Source organism: Aquarana catesbeiana, linkage group LG02 (assembly GCF_042186555.1).
Source record: "Aquarana catesbeiana isolate 2022-GZ linkage group LG02, ASM4218655v1, whole genome shotgun sequence".
In the NCBI taxonomy this organism is placed as follows: domain Eukaryota; kingdom Metazoa; phylum Chordata; class Amphibia; order Anura; family Ranidae; genus Aquarana; species Aquarana catesbeiana.
In genome coordinates this window covers 445968263-445981978 of record NC_133325.1, presented here as the reverse complement: position 1 = coordinate 445981978, position 13716 = coordinate 445968263, and positions in this window count along the sequence as shown.

Sequence of the window (13716 nt, the reverse complement as noted above, 5' to 3'; positions counted from 1 at the left end):
TAGTGGGTGTTTGAGCATTATGTCCGGTAAGTACCACGTTGGGTCATGCGCTTTTGGTATGGCTGAGGCTATAGTAGTGTATACTGCATTATGGTCAGACCACGGAATCGGAATTATATCCGATGCAATAATTTCTGGTATCATTCCTATTGTTAGAAAAATATGATCTATTCTGGTGAAGGTTTGATGAGGGTGCGAGAAATAAGTGAATTTCTTTTTCATTGGGTTACTTTCTCTCCACGAATCTACCAGATTGTATTTGGAAAGAAGTTGAGAAAAAGGTAATCTAGAGGTTATTTTGGATGGTGTAAAAGGTGATTTATCTAGAAATGGGAGGAGGACCTGGTTCGAATCCCCACACATTATCACTGTTCCTATTTTGTGTGTATTAATCACTTGTAATATATGTGAGAGGAATGGTGTAGGTTGTTTGTTAGGAGCGTAGTAGGAAATCACCGTGATTGCTGTATCCATTATATAACCCATGAGTATCAGGTATCTACCTTCTGGGTCTTTAATTTCTGATGATAAGGTGAATGGTGTGGATCGGTGAAATGCAATTAGAGTTCCCCTTTGCTTGGTACAGGCAGAAGCCGTGTAAATTTGTTGATAAAAAGGAGAAATATATTTTGGAGTAGAATCTTTGGTGAAGTGTGTTTCTTGGAGGCATACTATGTGAGCCTTTTTGTTATGGAAAGTACGGAAGGCTTTGGTCCTTTTTTGAGGGACATTTATTCCCTGAACATTCAGGGAAAGTATATTCAGTGGTGCCATGGCAATAGATCAAATAGTTTTGACTTACTTTTTGTTATGCATAGCTGACTGCGCAGATCAACCTGTGTGGACTGAAGAGATGAATAGATAGAAAAGAAACCAGTGAATTCTGTAGTAAAGAGTAAACAAAAAACATATGAGATTAGATGATACATTGTATAAATTATTTTTTGCAAGTAATCACAATTTACCCGTGAAAGAGAATAAATATCTCTCTCAGGGGAATAAGTACCTTCGTCACACTCCCACATAATATGGTTGGGAGAATGAGGAGGGCTAATGGGGGTACACGGATCTTCCGCTTACAGGAGAGAAGTGCTATGTCAAAAGACATCAAAATGATGTTTCATTAATTGGAGTGCAGAATATAGTTTTTGTTGAAATTATTTATTCCAGGGTGGTTGTATATGGTTAGTCTTGCCCTAGGCTAAATAATTCAGTTAGAAAGGTACTGTTAATAACTTTGGTATTGATGAAGATAGTTTGAATTATTTTGGGATTTTAACCCTTTTAGAGTAAACAATTACATATTTTATTCATATGTAACTGTTTAGATATGTTAACTCATAAAATTGAGGTTGTATTGTTTCAGATTAGAATAAACAAAAACATAATTCTAGGAACTAGTTAGGTAATAATATATTTGTTTTAATAAAGAAAGAAAAAGCTTCCATTACTTCTGGATTATTAAACATATTTGTGCTAAAAAGTAATAAATCTATTGTTATTACCTGATAATATATAACTGAACAAGAATTTCCTTATTTCACTTATATATTCTAAGGCTATATGAATCAGAAGTAATAAGAAATATAACTGGAATGTAACATGATCCCACACAGTGTGTGACTATCAGAATGCAGTTACATTCAGTTATAAATATAGGTTTTTTTATAGAGAACCATCTCTTAGTATAATATATGAAGAGATATCAGGAATTAGGATGTCAGTCCATTGAATCTTCTTGGTCCATGGATGATGTGGCATAACGGCCTCTTTTGTGAGAATGATGATTCCCATTTTGTTCTGAAATTTTCTGGGTGCTGCCTGAAGGTGAAGATGATGCCATTCTTCTGCGTGTGGGAGTGTTGCTGCTTGTGGGTTCTGTCAGATTTAATTTTAAAAGGGTTTGTTGTAGTTCATCTGCTGATCTGCTTCTGTAAATTGTACCTTGGTAGTTAAATCTGACTGAAAAGGGGAAGCCCCATTGATACATAATGTTGTGGCGTTGCAGTTCCATTAGTTGGGGTTTCATGGATCGTCTTTTAGTAATAGTAAGTTGGGATAGGTCAGCAAAAATTTGATAATTGTGTCCTTGAAAATTAAGTTCCTTTTTTTCTCTTGCAGCAATTAGTATTTGTTCTTTCGTTCTGTAATAATGAAATTTTGTGATTATATCACGTGGGGGTCCATCTTTCTTTTTGGCTGTGAGGGCTCTGTGTACTCTGTCCAGTTCTAAACGTTCAATAGGGATATCTGGCTTTAGTTCTTGTAATAGAGCAGTAATAGTAGATTGCAGGTCTGTCACAGTTTCAGGTATTCCCCTTATGCGCAAGTTTGAACGTCTGGCTCTATTTTCGTAATCTTCGAGCTTAGTTTGAAGTATTAAATTCTCTTTTTTTAATTGTTCCAATTCTGTTATATTTTCTTGGGTTGTAATTTCAATTTCATCCATTTTTGTTTCTAAGGCTGCGGTGCGGTTTCCCAGCTCTCTTATTTCTTTGGTTAGGCTTTTTGTTATTTGGTCTGAGGTTTGTTTTAAAGCCTTATGAAGCATCTTTTCAAATTGTAATAATATTACTGGGGATGCTGAGGAGTTTTGTGGAGAAGTTTGTGAGAGGATTTGTTCTGTATCTGACTCAAATGGAGAGTCTTGCTGTGACATTTTCTGTCTGTGAGAGCGCCCTGATGCTGTATCTTGTGAGGTGACTGGAGCTGCTTCAGCTGCAGTGAGTGCCTGTGAGCTCTTTGTGAGGTGATTTTTATTTCTGCCACGGTTTCCTCCCAGTACCATATTTCCTGTTTGTTCCCTGGGGCAAAATGGTTCAAATGGATACCTTTTGAGCCTGCAGGCTCCGCTTTGTCCTTCTCTTCTCTCTTCAGCGGTGTGGAGCTCTAACAATGCATGTCTGCTCTGCTAGGCTCCCAAGTGCATGTCGTATGTATTTTTTCTATGGTGTCAGTTTTTTAAATGTGGTTACTTTTTTGCTTTACATACATGTATTTGTACTGTGCTCTCTAGCTCCCTTGTCACCTGCTCCCATGCTCGCCTCCAGGATTTCTCCAGAGCTTCTCCCATCCTTTGGAACTCCCTACCCCAATCTGTCTGACTATCCCCTAATCTATCCATCTTTAGATGATCCCTGAAAACCCTTCTCTTTAAAGAAGCCTATCCTGCTTCTAACTAATACACTGTTTTACTTCCTCCATTAGCTCATCCCCCACAGCTATTATCTTTTGTATCAGTTGACCCTCCCTTTTTAGATTGTAAGCTCTGATGAGCAGGGCCCTCTGATTCCTCTTGTACCAAATTGTAATGTAACTATAATGTCTGCCTTTATTTTGTTAAGCGCTGAGCAAACTGTTGGTGCTATATAAATCCTGTATAATAATTAAAATAATAATAATTGTCATTCAAAATGTTTTTAGTTTTGCTTATCAAGATAAGAGGAGAGCTGATCACACCACCCTACACGTGTGTGGGGTGGGAGTGTCCTCTGCTTAGAGGTTTGGTAGGTCAGTCTTCCTTTGGGTTTTGAAGCACAATGTATGAAGCATAATATATGTGTGAAATGTCATCACCCCTTGGTCCATTGTCATAGTCCTGGTGGCAGTCTTTCAATAAACCTGTTGGATGGATGTTGGTGTGCAGCTAATTTTTCTCTCTTGGTCTACCAGTGCAATATGTTAATATTCAGCTTAGTGGAGATATTCAGGTTAGAGCACCCCTGACCACCTATGCAAAATCACATAATCCCATATGCAGGATTAGCAGGTTTACCTGATCCCTTATCCTGTAGTTTTGGCATTTATTTCACCCACTCCAATATTTATTGTTGCTTGCAACTAAAAAAATGTCATGCTTCCTGAATTTGGTCATTTTGGGTATTCTTATTACTAACCAGGGTCATGGGCGCTTCCCCTTACAATGGTTCGCCCATATATGTATACCATAAATCAGCTTTACTGGAGCTCCTATTTTCATTCTTTTTTGCTATTGAGTTCCAAGGTCCTGCAATTCCTTCCTCGGATCCCTAAAAACATGTACATAATATGTCGTTTTTGCTAATGTAATAAGTGTCTGGATAAAGTTCAACATAGCTCAGTTAGTCTTGTTTTTATTTAAAAAGCAAACCAGGAAATATTTTCTTTTATCGTTTGAAGGAAGTTGATCAACGATTTTAAAATAGTTTCCATCAATGTCTCTTTTAAAGTCCTAACAGTCAAAGCATACCATAAACATCTGTGCACCTAGTGCCTAAGCTGTGCCAACAACCTGTCCACACCTCTTATCTGATGGAGACAGTGTCATTTAATACCAGGGACAAATAGACCATGTATTTTCTTACCTATTTAAATATTTCAAGTCCCAACTTCTCTGACACTGTTGAGTTGTCTCCATGTTATTCTCTGTGTCTTTTTTTTTTTTTTGGTATTAGGGTGGAGGAACGATCTGTAGTGTGAGTGTGAATGTGCAGAGTGTTTTGGCTCTACAGGAGTTTGAGACGGAGACAAGTAGGGTATATAAACCTGGCCTAGGATCAGAGACAGAAGCTCTTTCATAGGGACCATAGAATGAATTTACATCTTTAAAGAAACTCCAGATGCAAATGAATGGAGCACTCTACAGTTCAAACAGAGGGACCAAAAAGCAGGTTGAACTGACAGGTTAATATTTTCTGATCTGGGGTTGAAACATAGTGCTATACCAAACTAAAAAACCTTTAATTACATTATATCGTAATTCTCTGTTCACTAGGTATTCCACCAATAACATGATCAAGAAAATAAAAATATAATAAATATACAGATTTTTAACATACGAATAACAACTAGGGATGATGTGCATTCAGCAAATCTGTTGCAATTGTAAAAAAAGCAAAAACAAGTACTACCTTCATAAATAATGTGTAATACCTACTTATCCTGTCACCTTTACTGCCAAATTTTTCTTGTTGAGGTTCATACTGAGCAAAGTAAAAGGGTCAATGTAAAGGAGGGACTTTAAGCAGACAATACTTCTCTGTGTTGCCTCATCCTGATCAACCACAAGATCAACAAAGATTTCTGTGTAGGTTTTAATTTGCTGAGCAAATCTTAATTTACATGGGGTATACAAATTCTGATTGGCTGCTAACAGAGAGTGCTGTAACTTGGGGAGCCAGTGGGACTGCCACATAGTCGCCAATACCCAGAACTGAAAGGTATTTCTCTGGCAGTCAAGCAGCAGACTGGGGGTGCAGGGGACCACAGAGAAGTTTCTGGTGCATATAGTCCCTCCTATGAAGTAAACGTGTTAATTTGCCCAGCAGAGGCAAAGTACAGGTTCACTTTATATTTCAATTTTTTTATTAGGGATAACAAAAATACAAAGTACCAAGTACAAAGCAAGGAGAGACACAATGCTCTCCAGTTATCATACTAGTATAACATAAATTGCATTGACAATGCTTAGAAATATGAGCAAATAACATAACATTACACATATATGGGAACCAATGTCCCTCCAGCAGAACCCATTAATAAAAGGGATACACTGCAACCATCGTTGTTAATGCAGAACATATCAGACTATTGAGAAAATGTAGTATTTACGTTCCTAAGAATATGACCACACCAACAGTCAGGTACTAGACTCAAGTACATCAAGAAAGAAAAATTAGGTTAGAGAATAAAAGGAAGAAGCAAGAAGAGAAAAGAAAGAGAGTAAAAGAGAAAGTGAAATGGAATAGGGTCAGCCGAGATTTGTCAAATCTCATGGTATTGGTATAAAACGTGCAGGTAAGTTTGACATTAAACATGGTCCAATTCAATTTGCTTTCAACAAATAGAGAATCAGCTTTGATGATTTTTTTGGGACCTCCTCAGACAGTTTCTAAAAAAAAAGGGCTACTTCTAAGGATCTGCAAATATTAACTCCTGTCACTGAATCAATGAAATTGAACATCTGAATCCAAAATCTAGACACTTTGGGGCGTTGCAACCGAATGTGGCACATGGTTCCCTTGGTGGACTCCTCACAACAATGTTTCTGTGACTCAGTCAGGGTAACATATGGTTGTATAGCATAGTCTGAATAAAGAATCTATAGCTGCATACCTCCCAACTGTCCCGGATTCTGCAGGACCTTCCTGCAATTTGAAGTAAGTCCCGGGGTCCCGCGGATCTGGGCTGCAGTCCCGGAATCCAGGGCTGGAACTTGTTCTAGCCCTGGGCTCCACTCTGTAGTGGTATCCTCAATGGGTGCAATGGATGCTATCACACACAGCACCAAGTGAGGATTCCTGGGAGAAGATCTGGCTGGAAATCTCTGCTCCCCCGTCCTCAATGCAGTCACCAGTTGTTAGGACCGCTGGTGTCCTAGCAACCGATGACATCATTTGCAGACCACCTCTCAGCTCCGCCCCGGCTCCCGATCCTCCTGTCAGCGACCCATTCCTCTCCTCTCAGCGGCCCCATTCCTGCCTATCAGCGGCCCCGATGCTCTCCTCTCAGCGGCCCAGATGCTCTCCTCTCAGCGCCCCGATGCTCTCCTCTCTGCGGCCATGTTCCTGCCTGTCAGCGGCTTGTGGAAGGTAAGAGGAACTCCTTGTCACACAGAAAAGCACTCCACATGCTTCTGTGTGTTAGCGCCAGGCAACCAGGGGGGTACATGGCCCACATTTGCTGGTGGGAGCACTGGGTCCTGGTGCCACAACTGCCCACATTGCTGCCCTCACATTTAGGGATGCCAGAGGTGTCTTTCCCCGCCTGTCAGCACTGTAGCATGGAGCCGGTGAAGTGCTGTGAAACTCCTCAGCTCCATGCTACAGTCACTGCACTAGCAGCTGTCAGTAGCACTGTGCTTAAAAAAAGCACAAAAATAAATATTGATCTGCGTTTGTGAGAGAGGTGGGGGGTCATTAGTAAGAGCAGAGGGGGGACCTTTGAGAGAGCTGGGGGGGCATTAGTAAGAGGGGAGGGGGGATTAGTAAGAGAGAGGAGCGGGAATTGGAGAGAGGGCTGGGGGGGCATTAGTAAGACTGGAGGAAGAATTGGTGTAAGAGGGGAGGGGGATTAGTAAGAGAGGAGGGGGGATTAGTGAGAGCTGGGGAGCATTGGTGAGAGAGTTGAGGGGGCATTAGAGAGAGCTGGGGGGCATTGGTGAGAAGGCTGAGTTTTGCTTAGCCACACCCCTTAAGCCCCTCCTGCCATAAAGTTTTTGGCCACACCCATATTTTGCAGCAATGTGCGCTGCAGCTCATTTACTCCCTCAATTGTCCCTCATTCTGAATTTCAAAAGTTGGGAGGTATGTAGCTGCAGTGTCAGGTCACCTGAGGCCAGGTGAGAGATGCACACCGCTGGGGTTAGGAGCGCACCTCTAAGGTTGTGAACCCTTCGGCGGACTGCTGCGGAAGGAGCACTGGGTGGTTCAGGAAAGCAGCTCCACACGTACACTGACAGGGACCAAACAGGGATCTAGAGAGTAAAATTTTCCCAGGGCGCGGAAGCTAAGAGCCAGCAGGTTTTTACCAGAGCCTCTGGTGGTGAGGATGGAATTGGCTGCAGCTGACTCCAGGTCATGGCCCCCGGGGTCCCTCAGCTCATGCTCACGGACTGGCTCTGGTGGACACAGTTGAAGCAGCAGTATTGGGTTAAACACAGGATAGTCAGGAGAACAAGCCAAGATCGGGGCAACTAGACAGGGATGGTCAGGAAGGCACACCAAGGTCGGGGTTACTAGCAGACAGGAATGGCCAGAAGGACACAGAAGACAGAGCTAAACATACAGCAGGACGCCACACAGAAGCCTAAACACAACTGTTGCTCGGGCAAGGCTGGCTTGCAGTGCACAGGGTTAAATAATGATTCCTGTTAGAGACTGGGGTAGAGCCATGCTGAGAGAAGATTACTTAAACACACAGGTGTGAAAGCGTGACCCCTAAGCTAATACACAGATCAGAGAGGTAAGCAGACAAGACATGAAACATTACTGCAGATTCATGACATGCAGAGAGTGTAATACATAAAAAAAACGCGCTAAATATAAGCAATCAATGAATCCTCAATTATTTCGAATGCTGTAAAGTGATCAATATAAAATAAATTAAATATCGACACAATATATATGTGAAAAATAATCAGAGAAATGTGCTATAAAACTGGATGCAGATAAATATAAAAAGTGACAAAAAAGGTAAAGTCCGTGACAGTAAAAGTGACTTCTAATATCAACAGTCCTTATTGCAATATGTTCCACCAATAGTGATTGGAAACTTTAGTGAATAAAAACATCTTGTGAGAAGAATCCACCACCTATGTAGATATATGTTTACCAGAGGTAAGCTGTAATGAAGCTTATGCCAGAAATCCACTCAGTGGGGACACCACCATCTGTCTCAGCATAGAGGGAGGATCACCCGGGACTCACCGACAACAAGGCCCAATAACTCAGCAATGGGAACCTGTCAGTGTGCAGAGTCCTCCTAGATGAGTGCACAGTGTCCAATTCCCTAGAAAAAGCACAGCAATGCAGCCAGGGTGGGGAGACTCCGCAAAGACTGTGTGCCTGGAGAGGCACACTCCAGACTGTGTGCCTGCAGAGAGTGTAGCTGACAATCACTACTTCAGTCAAACAGTTCAGAACAAAGCTATTTACAATTTTTCTCATATACAGCTCCCTTAGAGTAAAGTCCAGGGTAACGCTGGTAACAGAGGTGAATAGCTGGAGAGATGCAAGGCCCATGGACAAAGGGCTGGGAACAGAGTTCTCTTTTAGCAATGGGGGGGTAACTGAGTCTTCTGAAGAAGCTGCTTGTTGTTGGACTCTGGCTGTCCATATGCCAGTACTGGCAGTGGAGGTTCTCTCACCTGGTTGCAGATCACTTACAGAACTACTTCTGCCCCATCAGGTGTGCCCCCTCTCAGCTTCTGATGGAGGAAAGCTGAGAAATGTATACACCCTGGGTGTCAACAGGAACTCAGGAAGCTATGGGAAACTAAGTTAGAGAGGCCTGTTCCTGTATCTAAGTGTAGCCATGCCCCTGTAGGGGTTGCTGAATGTAGTGGTTCACCTGTCACCCTGTCCAGCCAGATATCCATCTTTCAGTCACTCAGAGACATAGACCAGTCCATAGCTTTATTTTGTTTTTTTTTATTTGAGGGGATTAAACTTGAATGGGAAATTGGGAATTATGGGATGCCCAGGAATATTCAGTGCAAACTTGCTTGGGACTTCTATATACACTCCAATTTATACACTCCAATATTCTTTGCAGCACAAACACTTGCTGCACACCGTTTCTCCTCCAGTACTTCACTTGCTGCACTCTGTTACTCCACCAGCACTTTCTTTGCTGCAGACTGTTACTCCTCCAGACTAGCTAGCACCGCATGGTTAGGCCTGACACTAACTCAGCCAGGCCTCAATGAACTGCCTTTTGCGGGCAGGGACCACAGGCCCCTGTGGTGTAGAAATAGTTCAGGTACTAGCTGTCCTCAGATCATACTGGTCCCATAAAGAATGATGAAAGGAATCTGGTTACTAAGGATGGAGAGATGGCGAAGTTATTGAATTTGTTCTTCTCCTCAGTCTTCAAGAGGGGGGCTTCAGTAACCAAAACTGTATGTTTATCCTCATGACACATCACAGGAAGCACCCTCATGGCTAACAAAGGATAGAATGATGTCAAAAAGGAGGGGAAAGGGGATTGGGACTTTGAATGAAGCATGTAGGTATAAAGAATTCAGTTTATTTTATAAATTAACATACACACGCATAATCATGAATAATCATGAAAGTCCCAATCCCCTTTCCTCTCCTTTTTGACATATAGATAGGGATGGAGGCAGGTCACCGCCTCATATAAAGTCCCAATTGTTCTCCTCTTTCCTTATAGCAATATAGGGATGGAAGCACGTAGTTTATTTTTAGCTAGTTCTGAAAACATCTACACATTCAGTAATTATACTCATATTACTGGTTTATTCCCTCTCTCTCTAGGGCCAACAACCTTAGGATGGGGCTGTTACCTTCCATCCCTTGATTAGATATACAGCCTCCCTTGTTCTTTTTAGTGTGTCATGTGATCTGGTTTAGGAGCCCTCTGGCTCCCATCCCTCCCGGGAGCTGTGATGCATGCCGCGGACCCTCCTCCTCCCCTTATACTTAGGTTGGGTGGACGTTCATGCGCCATGCATCGATGCGGTGGGCGTGTGATGGCCGTGCTCTTATAGGCTTCACCCAGGGACGTCAAATTCACTCTGGTGTGTCATTGCTCACTTCGATTCACTACATGAATCACCTTGGATCCCCGGACCCTATGAACTAATCACTGTCTAATTGGTAATTAGAATTCACCTCTAGTTGCACTGCACTGCTAGATTGTTTTATTCAACCTTTCTTGGTGATGCGTTTATGTTCTTATCACTTTTCGCTTCTTACACCCTGGCTACCACCAATACCTTCTAGTACTTCAATCCCCCTGTTCTTTACCGAGCACAGGACGACTTGCACGTGTTATACTATATATAAATATATATGTATATTTTTTTTCAGAAGTCCTTCATTGATGGTCTTAGCATTTATAGATACTCTGACTACTTCAATTTCTTGAAATCTGTCTCCCCCCCTCCAGGCGCATGTGCAGCAGCCTGAGGTGATGGTAATGTTTCCTTAGAGCTCCGCTCCTCAGGAGTTCCCACCGGAGGACTACAGGTCCCAGCAGAATATTCACTCCAGCATTACCTGTGTTATAAACAATGGTCTTGAAAGGACAAAAAAATCTAATTTAAAGCTGGTTTATTGAGGGAAACGGCACACAGACTGGCGGCTGGGATGGCGGCGTCATCCTCCCCCTCACAGCGCAGCAGTCCATACAATAAGAATTTTCTGCCTCACAGCCAGAACACACAGGCTACCAATGATGAGTCTGAACATGACAATGATGATTTACAAACTGCAGTACAACCTGACATATTCATAACATTTGAACATATGCTTCAGAAAGCCCTCAAGCAGACTTCTAACCATATCACTGAGAAATTACCAAAAGAAATAAGAGAACTGGGTCAGAGAACTGCAGACTTGGAACTGAGGGTAGATGTAATTGACAACCATACACAGAATTTCATATCTGAGCTTATGACCCTTAAGGAGGAAAATCTCACATTACAGTCACGTTTAGGAGACCAAGAGAATAGGGACCGCCGATCGAATCTGCGGATCAAGGGAATCCCTGAATCTGTTCTGGACTTGCAGGCTACTGTCACTGCAGAGCTTTAGCCCCACACAAAACCAATGGTCCTCCAAGGGACATAATAGCCAAATTGCACTTTGACAGGACCAAAGAACAGCTGCTAGCAGCCGCCAGAGGTAGAGAAGCCCTCAGCTTTCAAGGCAATGTCTATCAGCTCTTCACTGATCTGTCCCCACTTACAGTGGCAAAGAGGCGTGCGTTCAAACCTCAAATGAAGATACTTCAGCGCAATCAAATTACTTACCATTGGGGATTCCTTTCTGTCTTCAATTCACCCATCTGGAAACTAAATATGTTTGTCGCTCTTCAGAGGACTTACAGTCAGCCCTAACTGAAATGGGTTTGGCCGAAGAAATCTTGACCAAAGACCAGTCCCAGTCCCACAGACGTGCAGCCTGTTGATCTTCACAGCAAAATAAAGATACAGGACCCAGCTCTTCATCCTCTTCACATCAAAATCTTAATAAGCGTGGTTGCTGCGAACATTCACCACCCAACATCGAGGACTTAATGGACTGACATTTCAACTTAAACTAATTTCCCTCACACAGTACAGGTTTCCAGCTCCTTATGCTGTTAAGTTACTTAATTTGCCACGTTCATGAACGAAATGAGCTTTGGCTACATGGTTTTGTTATAATTACATATATATATATATATATATATATATATATATATATAATTAATTTCTCTTTTTTTTACTCTCCTTTTCTTTTTTTAATAATACCAGTTAAATATTACCATGATAGTATTTAAACAGTTCCTGTGGTTCTCCGGTGTTGTTCATCCCTTAGGAATTCCTTGCTGCCCTTCATACCACATAAAGACTCCAACCAATTTTTATGGGGGACTCTACTGGTGGTCCTGGACCCTCTCGGGGAGTTCTATATACTCCCCTGAGATGCTCCCACACCCTATTATTTAGCTTTTACTTAATGATATATTGTCTTCATATTGGGTTAGCTTGATTGTTTTATCTCATTTTTTCTTTCTCTACCTCTTACTATTTCCTTTTGACTCTCTGGTTGTTGGTTCTGGCTCTTGGTAAGTACTTTGCTTATTATGATATAATGTTCACCCTGTTTGGTTTATGGCTCCTATAAATGTCTCTCATCCTCTTATCCATAATTCTACACAGCCTCCGATATGGTTAAACGGCGTGGAACCCTTATTGGCTTTCATCATTCCATTCCGTTTAATCTAGTATCACAATTAATGGACCCTGAGGGACGATATATACTTTTAACAGGTTTTATTTCTGATAATCCTATTACAATTGTATCTTACTACGCCCCCAACAAACGTCCAACTGCTTTTTTATCTCATCTTTTTCAAGTTATAGAGGTTCATAAGTTGTTATTTGTGGGGATTCTAATGCAACTATTTTCCAGTTTCTGGATAAATCTCCTTTAAAACCTAGCACAGGTACAATAAACCTAACTTTTCAGCATCTACTTACTACACATGGATTAGTGGATACTTGGCGAGAAATAAACCCTACCAGCAGATGTTTCACTCATTATTCCTACCCACATAACTCTTTCTCACGAATAGATCATATCCTTACTCCATCCAGTATGTTACCAGAAATCATTTCATTCAAAATTGTTCATATTCCATGGACAGACCACTGCGCAGTATTCACCACTATTGCTTCCACAATTCCTAGATCACACGACACCACTTGGTGTATAAATGACTCTATATTGACTCATCCTTTTCATCGTGTTGAAATTGAGAAAACACTTTCTGATTATCTAATATTTAATGACACGGGGGATGTCTCTGCTCTTACATTATGGGAAGCACACAGAGCTGTCATTAGCGGTAGATTGATACAACAAGCAACTGTACTTAAAAGAGAACGCAAAATCTTGTTTGCAAAACTTAAATCTACCTTTAGCGACTGTTACCAGACTTTTCAATCCTTTCCGACTGCCATCAATAACTCTAAACTTGAAAAAGCCAGTCTTGATTTAGATCTTTTTTGATGGACTCAGCAGATAAGCTCATATGCAAACGCCAGCATGTTCAATACCTTAAGGCAAACAAACCCGATACGCCCATGGCTAGAATCTTAAAGAATTCACAACATAATCAGACACCTATCAGACTGAAAACATCCAGAGAAGCGCACACTAGTAACCCAGTAAAGATTCTTGAGATCTTTCGTTCTAATTTGGCTAAATTATATTCATCTTCTCCGAATTTTGATAAGACCAAAGCAGATACTCTGTTTTCCAATATCTCGCTTCCTAACCTTGACCAACAGCAGCAAGATCTCCCTAAAAGCCCAATCACTGATACTGAAGTTTTAAATGCAATAAAATCTTTAAAATTACATAAGAGACCAGGCCCGGGTGGATTCTTGGCAGCCTACTATAGACAGTTTGCACATATCTTAATGCCTGTCTTAACCAAGGCCTTCAACTTGATCCTTAAGGGACAATCATTTAGAACAGAGACTGTCACCTCCATTATAGC